The sequence below is a fragment of the Cupressus sempervirens genome, chromosome 3 (assembly GCF_028749045.1).
Source record: "Cupressus sempervirens isolate cs-2001-9-10 chromosome 3, ASM2874904v1, whole genome shotgun sequence".
Lineage (NCBI taxonomy): Eukaryota > Viridiplantae > Streptophyta > Pinopsida > Cupressales > Cupressaceae > Cupressus > Cupressus sempervirens.
This window is the reverse complement of record NC_143120.1, coordinates 852122958-852140672: the sequence shown is the minus strand read 5'-3', so window position 1 is coordinate 852140672 and position 17715 is coordinate 852122958.

Here is a 17715-nt window from a genome sequence, read left to right as displayed (position 1 = left end):
CAATCTACGAATGCAACCATCTATGTTTTGTTGTTGTTATAATCTACATCCATTGTTATTTCTTATGAGAGAAAATGTTAATTCATCTTTCCTAATTTGGCTAGTGAATCATTCTATGAATCCCTTGATCGAGTCCCTAGCTTGAACATATAGAGTTTCATTTTCATGTGATCTTATCTATTCAACCTAATGTTGTTGAATGGGCATTACACTTATAATAACCAAAATCTTCTTTAGTCTCTAATAGGATCTCATAAATAATTATTAGTAACAAAAAATGTCAATCATAACCTAATTAACTTCTAATCATATTTATTTCATCAAGATCTATAATAGGGTACATCCCCCCCCCCCCCCCCCCTAGCTATTGACTTCCTCTTGGAAGTCTTTGTAATCAGGGACACAACTTCCATATATAGGGCTTACCTTGATCCGACATAATTGTCCCACTTAGGCCTTGCCTTAAGATCAGCTCACATTCCTAATAGTTTTACATATATTCGAAATATAGACTTATAAAATATTGTCCCATAGCTCATAGAGGGATAATTCTTCTTAAAATTGATGAAATCCTTATTAGTTTTTGAGTCACTCACTCACCTTAGCACTGACAAGGTCTATGATGATAGTCCAAGATCAACTTATCGGTGAAGGGTTGATATCTTTCATAAAAACTCCAAGAATTCATTGGTTTTAGTTTAACATCAAGATCCACTTACAAGTCCTCAATTGTAGACACTCGGTGGTTACGGTGCTCTTTTGGTTACATCTTAAATGAGAAATCTGGCCATTACACTATTGATTTGGTATGCTTTTTAGATATAAGGTCAAAGTAGCATTGTGTATCCTTTAGCCTTCAGCCCTGATAGTCTTATCACTTCTAGTACATTTACCTAAGGTCCTTAGCATGGTGTGAAATGAGGTCTATTCATTTGAGGGTTAAGTTATTTCCATGTTTATAGGGTTGAATGTAATCGTATCTTATGATCAAGGAAAGGGTGATCTCCAAATTTCCTCATATTGGTTGTCAGGAATTCTCCCTGATATGACTGACTTATAAATATAATGCAACACACTCAAAGAAAAATGCCTCATAAAATAACTTAAAACAAAATAGAACCACCAATTAAACATAAGTGTAGCCATAATGGTAAATCTTTCGTTAAAAAAAGTCATGTCCCAAGGCAAATGGGACCATACCAAGAAATCATCATAAATGAACGTTCTACAAAATTACCCAAAATATGCAAAAATCGAAAACAACAACAACAATTCATAATAATTCAAATTCCCAAGAGCATCGCAGTCATACCAAGGGTCTTCCTGATGGAAAGAAGAGGAAGGGTTATCCTATAGTTACATTGTAAATCAATGGTATACAAAAATGATTCCCTTGTGTTTCTGGTCCTTCCTGAGAATATGTCACGAGAGTGATCTACACCCTTATTGCTTATGGGGTTGTCGAGTCTTAGGAATTCATTCCTTAATTACTGTTATCTGTTTAGGGTGCTCAATTTTGTTGCCACATAGTAATAATACTTATTACGAATTGATTTCCTAGGAGGCCCCCCCTTTTTTTTTGCAATATTATATTATGATAACTTACAATTGTACATTAATTTGTGGGCTCATTAATGCCCAATGTTGTATAACCTAGGGCTCTAATACTAGAATGTCATGCCCACAATTCTAAAAGTCAAAAACACAACTAATTTTTATTTATTTTTACACGAGAGGAAACTGGAGTTAAGATACATAACCTATGCTTAAACTTGGAGGTGATGAAGCAAGGTGATGGAATGAAGTTTGTTTACTCAGAACTAGATTTCAAGTTCCCTAGGAGGTGGTTACCTGGTTGCTAGTTACTAAATGCAAAACTACGTTAAGGTGTAATGGTTGTGAGCTCTTAATATTCTGCACCCAATACGAGACATTCTAATGTACAAGTGAGATCCAAATTTGTGTTAATGTAGTGGTGAACATTCTAAGGATTGCAACGAGAAGGTGGTTTATCAATTAATCATTTTATTTCCATTAATATTGGATTATCATTATATTATTATTATTATTATTATTATTATTATTATTATTATTTAATTATTATTATAGTTTTTTTAAACACCTATGTCTTCTATACTTAATATGCATCTTTCAGCTTAATTGCTAACATCATTATTATTATTTAACATTAAATTAAGACTACTATAAATACAATAATGCTCAATTAATAAGTAGATCAAACTATAGCCTAATCCTATTTAACCATCTTCCAATGCAACCCTTAACAAATATTAATCCAAGTAGTATGCATTACAATTCCCAAAATAATCTTCCTAAACTATTCTAGACTAAACAACTTCTACTCTTACTTAGCATAATACTAAAACCCCCTTTAACCAAAATATCCTAAGTCCACTACCTATCTAAATCTATGTCTTATTAACACCTCTACCCCTACCCCTCATGTCCAATCCTCTTATATTTATTAACTCTACATATCTTCTTTCCCCAAATCGATTTCCTACTCATGGGGCCAGGTCCCACTACAATTTCCTAATCCAAGTCAAATGTAAGCTTTTTCTAAACACTACCTACCACCAACTTTTACTCCCTAGGTGGGCGTGCATGAAATCTTAACCAAATGGGACACTAAGGAAGGTCCCCACAAATTTTGATATTGTTTTTTTTAACAAACAAGAAATCATTACCCACTTGGCGCCTTGGGATCAGCATGAGGTAGGTGGATGTGGGTTCTAAATTTTTCCCAAGGTAGTTATAAGGAAACTGTTTTTAAAATTACTTGAGATTTCTCCCAAGTACTTACACCTTTTCCTAGATGTGGGTAGATGTGTTGGTTGTCTTTTTTATGTTATTTAATTTTAACATCTCCCATGCTAGGCACCTAGGGAGGAAGTCAACCCATGTCAAACTTAAGTATAATTGCTTGTTTCTCTCCCAAAGGTCAACAACTTGCATGGCTGCCTAGGGCATCTCATCATCATTAGTTGTTGTTGTTGTTGTTTTTTTTTTTTTTTTTTTTTTGCATGGGTTGCTTTTAAATAGTATGAAATGTGGTACGCTTAGGTAAGAGGGAATGGGCTAGGTCATGATATATATACTTCCTCATTTATTATGTTAGGTTAGTTTAGGATTATAAAAAATATATATATATATATATCTTGTTGTATAGGATCATATCATGAATCAAGGTTTCTTCACCCAAGTTTAACATTATTAATAGGGAAGATTTTGAAAATGATTTATTTCTAACTTAGCAATTTTCAAAATATTACTATTTTTTTCAGCGTCTATTATTTTAATGGACTACAATAGGATGAGACATTATTTGGTTTTGCCCATACATTTTTCAGAAAGAAAATGCATCTACAGGTCTTATTTGAGTTTAACTTATTTGTCTAGTTCTTTTCATGTATTCTCTAAGATTGTTTAGATTTGAGTTGATGATATTTTAACATTGCATCATGCATTATAATTTCTATTCTAATAAGCAAATATAATGTAAAACAACTATCATATTACCAAAAAAATCTACTTGCAAGATACACTAACATGGAACTTAAATGAAATCTATTGATTATAATTTCATGAACATCAAATATTCAATATACATTATTGACATCCAACTTCATAATATAAACTGTCTACAAATCCATTAGCTATCAATTGCATATTCTACAACTAATTTGGAAATAACACTGAACACCAATGCAACTAAAATTATTCTTATGAAATTTGAGGAGATAAGAATAACAAAATGGTAATATCCTATTCATTCTTCCAATATATATCATAATACAAATTTATTTTCTTCAATACATTATAATTTTAAGTAATGATAAGACAACATCAAACAATGAGATTTTTCCTTCATGTTCCTCTCAAGATTGCATTCAACACAATATCAAGCAAGCAATGGGGTGGTGGAATCATCATATCAAGATACACAATGGAAGGACCTTTCCAAGCAAGATAATTTCACAATCACTCTATTGGCCTATGTTTGAACTCAATAACATCATTCCTACAATACGATAAATTCACATAACAAAAATGAAGTTGTCCTCCATTGCAATACAAATACAATAATGTTCTCTTCTTCTATGCAAGGGTAAGACTTCTCACCTTCCAAATGTCCAAGACTCCAAGCAATTACCTACAACTCAAGTGACAAAATGCAGAACCACAGAGGCTCACCTTCCAACCTAGGCCTCGAGGAGGCCACCCACCGAGCTTGAGGAAACAAGGCACAAAAGGTTGCATACTACACATTCACATATCATGCATGATCACAAAAATATAACAAAACTCTACACAATACATTACAAGACAACCCAACCCAAGGCTTGCACAAAGATTCAACAATTGAATCAAGTTGTAGGGTGAAGGTGGGCTCTCTCCATGAGGAGGATTTCCAAACAATGATTCACAATTATGCACATATTCTCATTATCAACGTGCCCTTTCGATCCTTACAATGGCTTTCCTCTTCACACACCTCCTTATACCTCCCAAAATGCAAGTAAACAAGAAGTCCATATTCCATTGAACACATAAAAATAATCTCCACACATGGGAGAGTTCCTCAACTACATGAGTGAGCCCAACTAACCCCTTCACCCAAGCATCTCTTCCCTCCCAAGGGTGAGTGATTACACAACATGAAACAAAACAAGATTCAAGGAAGAAATCACATAAACTTCTCACATGCAACACTCAAACAAAAAGATCCTTATTCACAACCCACATCTACAATACACCAGATTTACTATGAAAAGAAGAACACCATATCAACTCTACATGCAAATGAAAAACACCATGGATCATTTGTACCAACCTCACTCCAAGCAATGGCAATGTAAAGTTGTAGTAGAGCTCCTTATCCTCTTCCTCCAAACCCTAGTTGTCTCTAAAGATAGAGATTGGCCAAGTGAGTTTCTAATTTGGCCATGCCCCTATATATCACTCTCATTTTCGGATTCAATAAAAAATGCATTCTTTTTGGGGTCTCCTAGGTCTTCTAGGCACCCTAGTGGTCATTATTAGCCCCCTAACTTAAAGTATTGACATGGGTAGGGTTTATTTTTATCACAAATTCACCTTAGAGTTACTTTATGACCCTCACAATGCTAGATAAGTTCAAATTCCAAATTTCCTACGGTGGTAACCTTGTTCTCTTTACTAATTTAAGGCAATAAGTCAAATTTCTCAATTAAGGTATCTAACTCAGGATAGGGTGGCCACATGATCCATCATCAAAGAACATGTCATTTCCACATAACGAGTACAAGTGTCAAGTAACACACACAAAATTCACTATACATCACACATGACACATTCAAATTCTACACATGAAATACATACTACACACATATATCTCATGTTTACAAAATAAACACATCACAACGAGGTTTACGAATCTTATAAAGATTCACCTTGGTAGTATCGTATTAACATGTGTTTATACCTTATTTCCCTAAATAATTTCCATGGTTCATCTTTCCTGCACACTCAACTTAACCATCAGTAGCCCAATGAAATATTATAGAAATACATATAGATAAGTGCAGAATGATCCAATATTACACAATTCGCATTAACGTATACAATTAAATTTCATCTAATCATTTCTATAAAATATTCAAAACATTGCAATATCAAAATATGTGTATCAACATTTATCTTTTTTAACATAATGAAATTACCATTCTAACACTATTACAATACTTGTCTATCATAACCATGAAACACTGAGGTCATATCTATTACATCATTAAAACAAATAAATGGATCCTAGTATATGTCTTAAGTGGAGATCACTAATATGGGAACAAGTAACTAGTATCTTTTTAGTCAAGTTAAACATCACAACATTCCTAGCAATACCCATTTATTACATTATGAGGGTGTGTGTGTTCTAGGGTTAATCCCTCAAGCCATTAGAATGTTCCAAAATTATGTCATCATGATTTAAAAACAATCTTCAAATGCAACCATTTATGTCTTGTTGTTGTTATAATCTACATCCATTGTTATTTCTTATGAGAGAAAATGTTAATTCATCTTTCCTAATTTGGCTATTGAATCATTCTATGAATCCCTTGATCTAGTCCCTAGCTTGAACATATAGAGTTTCATTTTCATGTGATCTTATCTATTCAACCTAATGTTGTTGAACAGGTATTACACTTATAATAACCAAAATCTGCTTTAGTCTCCAATAGGATCTAATAAATCATTATTAGTAACAAAAAATGTCAATCATAACCTAATTAACTTCTAATCATATTTATTTCATCATGATCTATAATAGGGTACTAGTGTGGGCCTTACAAGGAAACTCTTTGTTTTGGAGCAAAATGTAAATAGTCTTCGAGCAACGCTTTGTAATAAATATTACCCCACAATTCCCACAATGTATAATACAACAATGTCAAGAATTAAAATAAATCCTATGGCTACTTTCAATTACAATTTAGTGCATGAAACAACAATTTGAGAACCGGTGGTGTTTATTTAGAATTATGTGATGGAATAACATTGACTCATCAAAGAATGAAACTATAAGAAAAAGCTACCCATGTCTAAGGCAATTAATTGCTAACTATATGGTGGAGTTGGAATTAACAACACCATCATTATTCTTCAGTATGTCAATATAAGAGCAAGTTTGAATTTATTTCTATATATTTATTGAGTATACATTATTTAGACTTGACTGTAGCTCAGGGATGATGTGTTGGGTTTTTGGTGGATTGTTGTTTGGATTTGTAGAAGAGATTGGTGTATAGAACTACGCTAATTAGTGTTGAAATTTAGGTGGTAATGTGTTAAATATGGGCATGGTTTCCTTGTCATGTTCTTTCTTTATTACTTCTTCAAAGTGTCACATAGTACAAGATTATTTTGGATTTCAAGCCAGTTGTACAAAAGTCTCAAAAGTTTTTTTTTAAATTAAGAAACCTTAATTTGAACTCTAGCATTAGAAATGCTCAGTTCTTCAGAGACAATCTCAATGAGCTAGAGATTGAGTTGACTACCACAGGATTTCTTCAATCTTGCCAATTTTAACAACCCAAAGCTTCCAGGTCAACCTTCACACATTGCAAATGTGTTTATGTTTTGGCATGCAGGTGAGATGTGTTCACATAAGACCTCAACTTGTTTATTATCCCTACAGTGTTTGAATATGAGATTTGGTTCTTATCCTAAGCATTACCCCATCTACTCTTCTTTTCTTGAAATGTCAAGCACGATGTGCTAGTTTCTCTCATTATTGCTAGGTACTTAGTACAATAAAATAGGTTTTGCTTCCCTTGGTCAAGAACTAAATTAATGTGGTGCAATTGAAGGTGAGTTTATTTTAATATCTATTCTCTAATATTTGGTAGACCAAGCTTACAATAAAACTTGAACTTTTTCATTGAAGAGTTTTCCTTAATCAATGACTTATGACAGAGAACAATCCTATTGATGTTTGGAAGGCATTATTTTTTCCTTTCAATGTCTTGCTTTCAAGCTCATGTGGTTGAAGAAAATGGCTACCATATTAATGCCTTTGTTGTTTCTCAGTTTGGATATTTCTCCATGAATAACATGGATTTCTCATATTTTCCTGAATAAAGGCCTTCGTAACATTTTTGTGGAAGTGGTAAAAATATTAGCTACTACTATGTAGCGGTACATGATTTCGGCTCATTTTATGGGATTTGGTGATTTCTAAACTAACATCTTTGGACAACCCATCTGATAGGATTGGTTGGATTGTGTTTAAATTTGTGAACCCCCATAGAGAGATCAAACAATGGCTATCTTCTAAATTTCTTTCTTTTCGGTGAAAGCATGAATAGGGTTTGGTCTATTGATACTCCACTAACTACATAGTAGATTTCAGTAAAGCTTAAGCCAAACTATGTCATGGGCCATGGAGGAGTTTTTCCTACTATTTGAGAAGTCCCAAGCAAGGTGTATATATGAATCAATTCACTTTGTTCTCCAACAATATAGGACAATTTTATAGTTGCACACTTTTAATCAAAAGATTTGAACTTTTGGAGAATAGATCACTACTCTTTATTGTAGCAACATTCGTAGAATTATTAATAATACACAATGTTAATTGTTTTACTATGAATTTTGTACACTATACTTATCCTAAATCTTGAGATCTTTGGTTGACTTTATTGTGCTACATGTTAATTTACAATTTTGTATGTTATAGCTATCCTAAAGCCCGAGATCTTTGGCTAACTTTAGTGTGCTATATGTTAATTTTCATTTCCCTTGTGCAAGAAAATGTGTATCATTTAATTTTATTATGTATGCTTAAAGGTACTAGAATTCATTCTTAAGTCACTACTACTACTACTGTAAATTGTCTATCGCCCATAACTAACCAAAATCATCCTATTAGTTATGGCAAGAAATTGGCTGCCTTGCAGCTCTTGTTATTTTTACTAATCATTTCTAAAAATATGGTTCTTTTCTATTATATTTATTAATTTAAATTTAATTTTCTTCATGTAATATGGATTTAGGTTCATAAAAATTACAGATAAATTTTACTTCGCATTTCTATATAATGGAAAATCTAATGTTCGACCTCAACAATCATAAAAGATGATCAAATAGAGAACATTCATTGATCATATTTTTCAATTATTCTACGCCTAGTTTTTCATCTAAATATGAGTTGTGCAATGACAATTACTACCTCCTTCCATAACTTCCTTCACAAGGTAGGGACTCTAGCTCTCCAAAGCTCTTGTTTATAAAATGTATTTACACTTTTCTCAATTTTTGATTGGATGGTTGCATGTGTTGACATTAAGGTCAATTTGTTTATCAATGACTCAACACTTAGTCAATTGGTTACAATGCTACCGAGCTCTACAATTGCTACTGAGCTTAAATCATTCAGTTTGTAATGTTAACCAAGTAATTCAATTGTTCCCAAGCTAAGTAGTCATTTTGTAATGTCCACTGAGCTACATAGTGTTTACCAAGCTTCAAAGACAAAGCCCAATACAAACTGAGCATGGCAGATGCTACCAAGCTAGTAAGTGGAAGAGAAGAAGATCATAGTGTTAACCAAGCTCTGCAGTGTTAACCAAGTCCAACAGAATCTACCAAGCTCTCAAAGTTAACAAAGTGGATCTGGTGTTGACCAAGTCATTCAGTGTCAACCCAGTGATCCAGTTGCTACTAAGTTTCTCAGAATTCACTGAGTCACATAGTGATGCCTGAGTTCAAGCTACTTGGAAGTGATTAGTATGGACCGAGCTTCAAGTTCAACTAAGTGTCAAATATTGTCAAGCGTTGACAATATTTTTTGTGTATCAGAACATCATCGAGTTTGTCTTTAGAACTCGAGTTACAATAGTTGGGCCAACTTTGTGAATTATGATGAAGTTGGTATTGTAGCTAACTCTAGTGAGTTTTAAATTGGATTGGTATATATGTAATGTATTATATCATATCCAAACATAGATGTGAAGAATATATGATGAGAAAAAGTGTGAAATGAAGAAGGCTACAAGCAGTATAAGAGACAGTAAAGTATTATCTATCACAGTCAAATGATCATTGTAATACAAGGAATCTCAACTAGTAAATCAAAGTTACAGATTAGAGATCAACCACTAGTTCATTCTAGCATGTGCATCAATCAAATGCTTTAACACGGTATACTTAGCAGTCTTTGCTAAATATCTTAACCGAGTGCATGCTTCATTGTACATTTGTAAATCATTTTACAAGGTGAACCTCACAGTCCTTATTGCTCCTAATAGGGCAGATCACCAGATGTGGTCAATTGTAAGCCTTAACAAGTTAACTTTATACTGCAGTACTAAAGCTTGTGGTTATCATCCCCATCCCAATTTTACTTTCTAATTGGAAGGTTTCTAGGTCACCATATCTTGTGTCAAATTGTTATGAATTTTTATTTGCTTTCATTCTTTCATGCATGCAATTAGAATAGAATATTATATGAAGGATTAATTGGTGAAGTGAGATGAAGTTTTATTGGTTCCTGATTCACCTTTCCCCTCTCAGTAACCTTGCCTGCCTTATATTTCCAATAATGTGAACAATAGGGTTTCCACTTCTTGTTTGACACTGCCGCAAGCAATAATTTTATTTTATTTTTACCTATGAACTCTTATTAATGTTTCCATATCCTTGTATTTTCTTGTGCCCATGAATTTCCATCAAATTGCCTTTATTGTGGCATCTAATATTTTAGAGATGTCCTTATTACCGCACGTACAATTTTTAGAGATGTTTAATGCTTTGCAGTTGCAACTATAGATACCGTGGTCTCTTGTACAATAATTTATGCTTCGTATGGTAATATCTTGTTCTCTTTGATTTTTGGAATATGAGTAGTCTTTTTCTGTCATTTGGGTGGAAGAGAAAATCTACCCGTAATCTTTGGCTTTATTGTCCGCATTCATAGGATGCCTTTAATAGAATGTCATGTCTTGGAGGCAGAAGATAAACCTTTTTCAGGAAAAAATGTGGCCTTAATGCAGTTGTGTGCCTTCCAATGAATGCTTTAGAGAATATTTTGTGTTGTCAACTGACAGCTTCGAAAACCCATGTGAATTCCCATCATCATTTCCTTTAAATGTCTTGTTGGAGTAAAGAAGAGCAATTATATTCATTTAAGTCATTTTCCTACCTTGTTTAAACATCTATTTGGAAGGGATTTTTAGTTTTTTTTAAATATAGATTTGATTTAGTGTTCTTATGTGGAAAGTGTGCATACTGTTGGAAGTACAATAATTGCTTCAAATTTTGTTGAACACTTTGACTCTTGGGCTTTGTCAGTTTCATTAGTCTTTTTATCCACTTGGATTATATAGTCCAATCTGGAAGAAATCTTATAAAATCTTTTCTTTTGTGGATTACATTTGATTTTCCTTCATTTGTGGTAGGTGACAACAATTATTTTGGAAAAATCCTAATTGGTTTCATTTGGTCATCCAACAATAAATACATAGGGGAATGTTTCTTGATGACACCTGATATTCTCAATTTTATCTCATCGGTTAATTTATAGAGTTCATTATGTGGTTTCAAACTAACATGTTATTCTAAGTGGTGCACATTGTTGCAATTTAAAGTTTTTGAATAACAACATTTTGGTATGCTCTCTTTCTATTCCTTGTGCAGGTTTTTAAAGCTTTCATCTTCAGAGTTTGGGTGATTTTATAATGTTTTAGTTCTATTTTTTTTAACACTTTTGGTTATGGTAATTGTTGCAATTTTTATCTGTTGTCTTGTTGATATCTACGAAGAGGAGACTTGAGAATATTTGTGCTTCTTATAGGTATGGTCCCTTGACTGTAGTATCTATTTGCAATTATTTTTATAACTTTCAAGCTTTGTTGTTCTGAAATTTTATGATTCAATATACAGTTTTCAAGTTATCTACGTTTGATTTTTATTTTTTTGTTTGGTTTGAGCTCCAAGTTGTATTTGAGTAGTAAGGGTTGGTAAATCTGTATGACATAGACTCAGTGGTCCTATCAGTGAAGGATACACTTGGTAAAGGTTTTGTAGTATATAAGTTTTTAAGGTGGATTAACAACTTTAACCCTATTCAGTAGCCAATGGTTGATGAGCATTTATTGAGTCACTTATACAGTGCATTTAAGCTTGTGTATGGTTGAAGAATCATGAGAATCCTAGGAATCATGGCCTTTATGACCTAAATCCATATAGGCCGAAAATGGTTTTCCAATTGAAAAGATTAGAATACCATGAAACCAAACAATGAGTCCCTATGTGTACAACATTTTAAATTAGATTTAAAAGACACATGTGCACTCTACAAAAAATATTGTAAATGAGTAATTTCCTTCATGTTACTCTCTACAAACACTTATCCATGCTATCCATAAATAAAAGAGAGGTCATTCTAAAATAAGGACTACATGGGTTTTTAGTAGTGAACAATGTTTATGTGAACAAAGTTTCTGTAGATAAGGTCACAAATGGCAAGTGACCCCAAGGATAGACAACCTTGATACACACGCCTAGGGCAATCGATTTGGTTTATATTGTCTTGTAAAAGGTTCATTTAAATTAAATTAAATTTTGATTTTTGCAATATGTTATACAAGAAAGGTTCACCGTATGATGATCTTACGCGCTCCCTCACATTTTGACTTTGCATACATAAAGTGCTAGATTAATTTAATATCATGAATCATTGATCAGGAGAAACTATAAAAAAGACATCATTTATCATTTGTATGCAAATAGGGCAGTAAAAATTCTTGTCCAAATCACACTTTTTCCACCGCGCGGTCCTTGGTTCGCTCCCTATGAAACCCACTCTCCAATACTACAATTATTATTGTGTTGGAAGTTTAATTGGGAAACTGAGATACTAAGGTGGGGGGGGGGGGGGGGGGGCTGAATCAGGATATATAAAACTTTTATCCTTCAAGACAACTTTACTGTATTCACCATATTAACCATTTCATATTTAATCTATGCATAACATAAATCAAATGTTGTAATAAATCTAACTATGCATCACATCCATGAAATGTAAACACATAACACAAAAGATTTTGGTTACCCAGAAACCCTCCAAGGTGAAGGTAAAATTGGGGTGGGGATGACACCCACAAATCTTCACTACTACATTAACAAAGTTAACCTGTTAGGGTTACAATTTTGATCACTTTTGATGATCTGCCTTATGAGGGGCCTACTTTGTTAAAAGCTTTAAAGATTGTTAGGTCTTACCTTGATTAAAGGATTTTACACTTACAATGAAGTAAGTACTTTGTTAGGATATTTGCAAATGTCTATTAAAACCACTTTGTTAAGAGATTTTCCCCAATTCAATTTGTTAAAACTAACTCAGTACATGATCCTTTGATCCACAATTGTTGATTACGGATCTCCTCCTTGCAATCTCTGACCTAGTCTCTAATCTGATATAGCTTTGCTCAGTCCTTCACTATTTCATTAGGTCACTAAACTCGATTCTTCACAACTCACATGCAACATCCAAACCTTGACTCATTTGCACAATACTTCACTTCCTTCGTAGACTTCCTATTATTTTTTGCAATAACTCACTCCACTACATTAAAATAGGGTTTGGATCTATCTATTTAAAGATATTAGTAGAATCTTCTAAATGCTTCCCTTTTTGCATCTTCATCTAATTGGTTGTTCTTTCCTCATAGGGATCAATGATCCACGTTAAAATGTGTAACAACCTCTGTAACAAACTCTTTGATCATTAAATGTTGTGTTGACATCAGCTTGAAATGATTTACCTCAATGTTTGTATCATTCCATACTTTTATGTTCTCTCTATGTTACTTGACACTTACTATCTATGATGCTTGGTCATAATTGTTCTTTTTGTTGTTACTCAGCCTTAACTATACTCGACTCCTTTTGTATAACTCAACATCAATGTACCATGTTTGCTCGACATTCACTAGGCTTGGCTTATACTAAAAGTACTCAACAACCAAAGACTTTCTTGACTCCTATAGAGCTCAGCATATACATGATTATTTACAAGTCTTTACATGACTCAACCTATATATATATAGTAGCTCATTCACAATGATGATCAACTAACTATGCCTCATATATGACTAAGTGTTTGACACTAATAGACAATAGGACTTAAAGATACCAACAATCTCTCGCTTTGACATTAGTGGAAAAAGCACCTTGTCTTGATGGCATATTTACAATAAAAGAATAAGAGTACTCCCCCTAAGCCTATGACTCAGTTCTTATATAACTTCAAAACTTTTTCTTTACAATACAATATACAATACATACTTTCCATGACTCAAATCAGTTTGACTATAGCTTTGTCATTTGAGCTCTAAATCTATGTATCTTTTCCATTCTATCCTCCTTGTAACTCATTATTCCCCCTTGTCTATTTCACTTCATTCCCCCTTTGTCTTTTTGTTTTATATATCAAATCATTCCCCCTTGTTTTTTACACTTATGTCTGTTGTTGGGGTGTTTGTTGTTGGGGTGGAATAAAATCATATTTGTTAATGAATAGTTTATGAATTTGATTGATCATAGCAAGGGCATGATCCCATTTGGTTCTTATTGACTCCAAAACATGAAACTTCAACTCTAGATTCGCTGCTAGGTCAATTAAGCTTTCAACAATTGAAAGATTATGATCTCTTTGCACAAGATCCTTTGTTGAAATTAGCTCTCCTTGCATAACCTCCAAACGAGGTATCGAATTTGACTGAATAGAGATTAGTTTGGCCCTCATTCTTCTATCTATTCTTTGTATCTCGACCAACCTCCCATGTGCAAACAATAATCTATTATAATGCATTGAGATTGATTTAGCTAACTGAGAGATAGAATTACCTTACTGCTTCATGTCAACTTGAATCCTATGTATGTTTGCCTAAAATTCATTTGCAAACCTTGGGACATCATAAGTATGTTGTACAAATCTTGTACCATTTTCACGAGTTCTTGTTCTCTACTAGTGCATGTAACTCAACTTTTCTTACTGCAATGGTAATAGAAACTTTCTTTATGAGTTTTTTCATTTGCCTCAATATCCTCAGTGTTAACTCTTTCAACAATTTGTATCCACTGAGAGATAATTGGGGTCTATTCATCAATGTTCTGAATATTAAAAGCATCAATAAATATGTCCTTTATATCATGCAACACTTTTTTATGTTTCTATTCTCACCTCATCTCTTCTTTCTTTTTCTTTCTTGCAAGACATTAATGTCTTTCAAGATGATAGTTTGCTCAAAAGTTAGATTGGCTAGATCCCATTTTGGCATATGAATTAATGCATCTTTTCTCATGCAGATATGAATTTTTGCACATTTTATGTTAGGAATTGATGTAAGATAAATCATTAAGTATACAACTCCTTACATACCTTTCTTGATCAGTCTGAGGTGGTGTGATCACCTTCTCCATTGGATTGGGTGACCTTAACTTCATTTGTTCCACTATTTTCTTCTTTCACCTTTTTCTTCCAGGTTTGATTCATCTCCTTCTTTGTTTGTTCAACATCCACTTTGCCTTTTACCCTTGTTGTGTTCATTGTTTGGTATTGTTTCTTAGGTCCTGCAATTATTACTCACACATCCAATTTTGTGGCAATTAGAACAAACTTCTTAGGTGCATTATTTTACCTCTTGTTTGTCCAGTAGGGTTTTGCTTGTGATCTGCATTTACATGATCTATGTCCAAACTTTTGACAATTGTAACAATATCCCTCAAATCTAGGTGTAATAGGTATATTGTTCATTCTTGATCTATACTCATGTATTTGATGACCTTGCTTCTTGCAATAAAAACAATACCCAATGAACTTAGGTTTAGGGTTTTGCATACCATTCTTTCTTCAAAAAATGTTTGTAGTATGTCCATTTTTACCACAATAATAGCATGTTGGTTTGTCTTTTGACTTTGCATTCCTTAGCTCTCCACTCTTGAATGATTATCCTTCTTTAGTAGATGAATGGTGTTTTGTATGTCCTAGGTTACAAATATTGCCAGATGACCTAGGTGATCTCATTAATTCTTCAAAGCACCTTAATGATTCACTGGGCTTGTTCATCCTTTACACAAGTTCTTTCTTGAATCTTTACTCATTTCTTAGTAGGTCACTTTGTGATCTCAGATTGTCTATCTCCATGTCTTTCTTATTCAATTCTTGACTTGCAAGCATCAATTGATTCATCATGTCTAGCTAAGTGTTTGTAAGCTTTTGCACATCAAATGACCTTTCTTCAATTCTGATAGCCATTAGTATTTTGTCTTCCACAACTACAACTTTTTCTTCTAAATAGGTTTCTTATTTTGTTTGGTCACTTCATATAGCCTTGCTAATTGGATTTCATGTTCTCTTTTCAATCCTCTAACTTCTTCATTCATAATATTGTTCTTCTCTAGTAGATGTTAAATGGTTGCATTACTTTCATTAGAATTTCTAGTTTCAAACAATCCTTGTGTACTAACTTCTTCATAAAGTGTGTCATTATGTTGAATGTCCATATCCTTTCTCTTTCTAAGGTATTTCCTTAGCTCCTCTCTTGCTACTTCAAGTTGTTGCAGTATGAGATGGATGTCAATCACTTGATTGTCAATAACCTTTCCTAATTTGTAAGCCTCCATCTCCCAGATATGAACTCCATCTCGAATATAATATATGTCATACATGAAATATATGTCGAATATGTCATACATCAAATATACATCAAGTTATGTATGTCAAATATATATTGAAAATGGCATACATCAAAAATAATATACAAAAGGTATGCCCAATAATGTTGTATAGGTGTTAAATGTGCATCCATAGATATCTACCCCTTTCCACTAGGGGAAGAAAATAAAACACTAGCTATCTTCGACCGTTTCCAAGAGGGAGATGTTGTGGATGAGGGGGTCTTCCTAACATGCTCGCTAGTCCGTTGGTCTCTATTCTTCTATAACTCAACCTATTACAATCAAAATTATATGTGAATCAATAACTATTATACATCAAAAATGAAATATACCAACACATAAAATAAAATATGTTCTTACTGCTAGTTGATAATTCCTCTCTACATCCACCTCAGGGACATGTGGATGATTGGGAGCAATAAGACCCTACAACAATGATCAAAATTATCACTTGATCATACTTATGAATACCATATATAATTTTAATACTAACTAAATTGTAAATAACAAATAAAATTATGCAAACTCTTTCATACCTTAGTCAATTGCTCAGAACTAGGAACTACAATAGCGACTCCCTCATCAATAGACTGATGAAGATGTGGAAGAGTCTTTGATATCAATAACTGAAAATTATACAAGACAAGAACCAGATGTTGTTATGAGTAATACATATATTTTTTTATCCCATCACCAATTAAAAAATTTGGGTACCCATGTGAATGTAGCACCGCATCCTTCATTGTGTCGTGTCAATGTCAAAGGTGAAACATTTACCTATTGCATGTGTATGTAAATCTATTAGACATCACACTCATGTACAAAATAATGTACTATATACATACCAATTAAAATGCATTAGTACATGTATATACCTTTGGGGAAATTAAAGTCATCTGAAATCCAAGTGACCCCAAATCAACATCATCATGGCCACTCGTGTGACGCCCTACTCAAGAACATAAGAGAAATTAACCTACTATGTTACAATATTTTACTAAACATTTTTAAAAAAAATTATACAACATAAGATAACAATGTGGAAGCAATATATGCATACACATCAAGTACACATAAGCAATTACAAATACAGTTTCCATTCCTCAAAGGTTGCTCCATGTTGAGTCACATTTAAGAAAGTTTTATTAATTATTTTTAATCTTAAGTACAATGTCCATAATTGTAAATGATTGAAATCTGCATAATCTCATAAGTAAATAAATAAATACAAATGATATGATAAAGAATATCTATATAACAACATCCACTGCACATGTCACAAGATATGCAATAATAAATACTAGTACATCAAAATACAATCATCATCTCGTAGGATCTCAAGATACCAAAATACATGAATATATAAATACAATATTTGAATAGAAAGTATCCAAGATAAGAATAAGAAAAATAAAGGTACAACGGCATCAATGGATTATCCAACATTAGTGCCAATCTATGGGGTACCTAAAT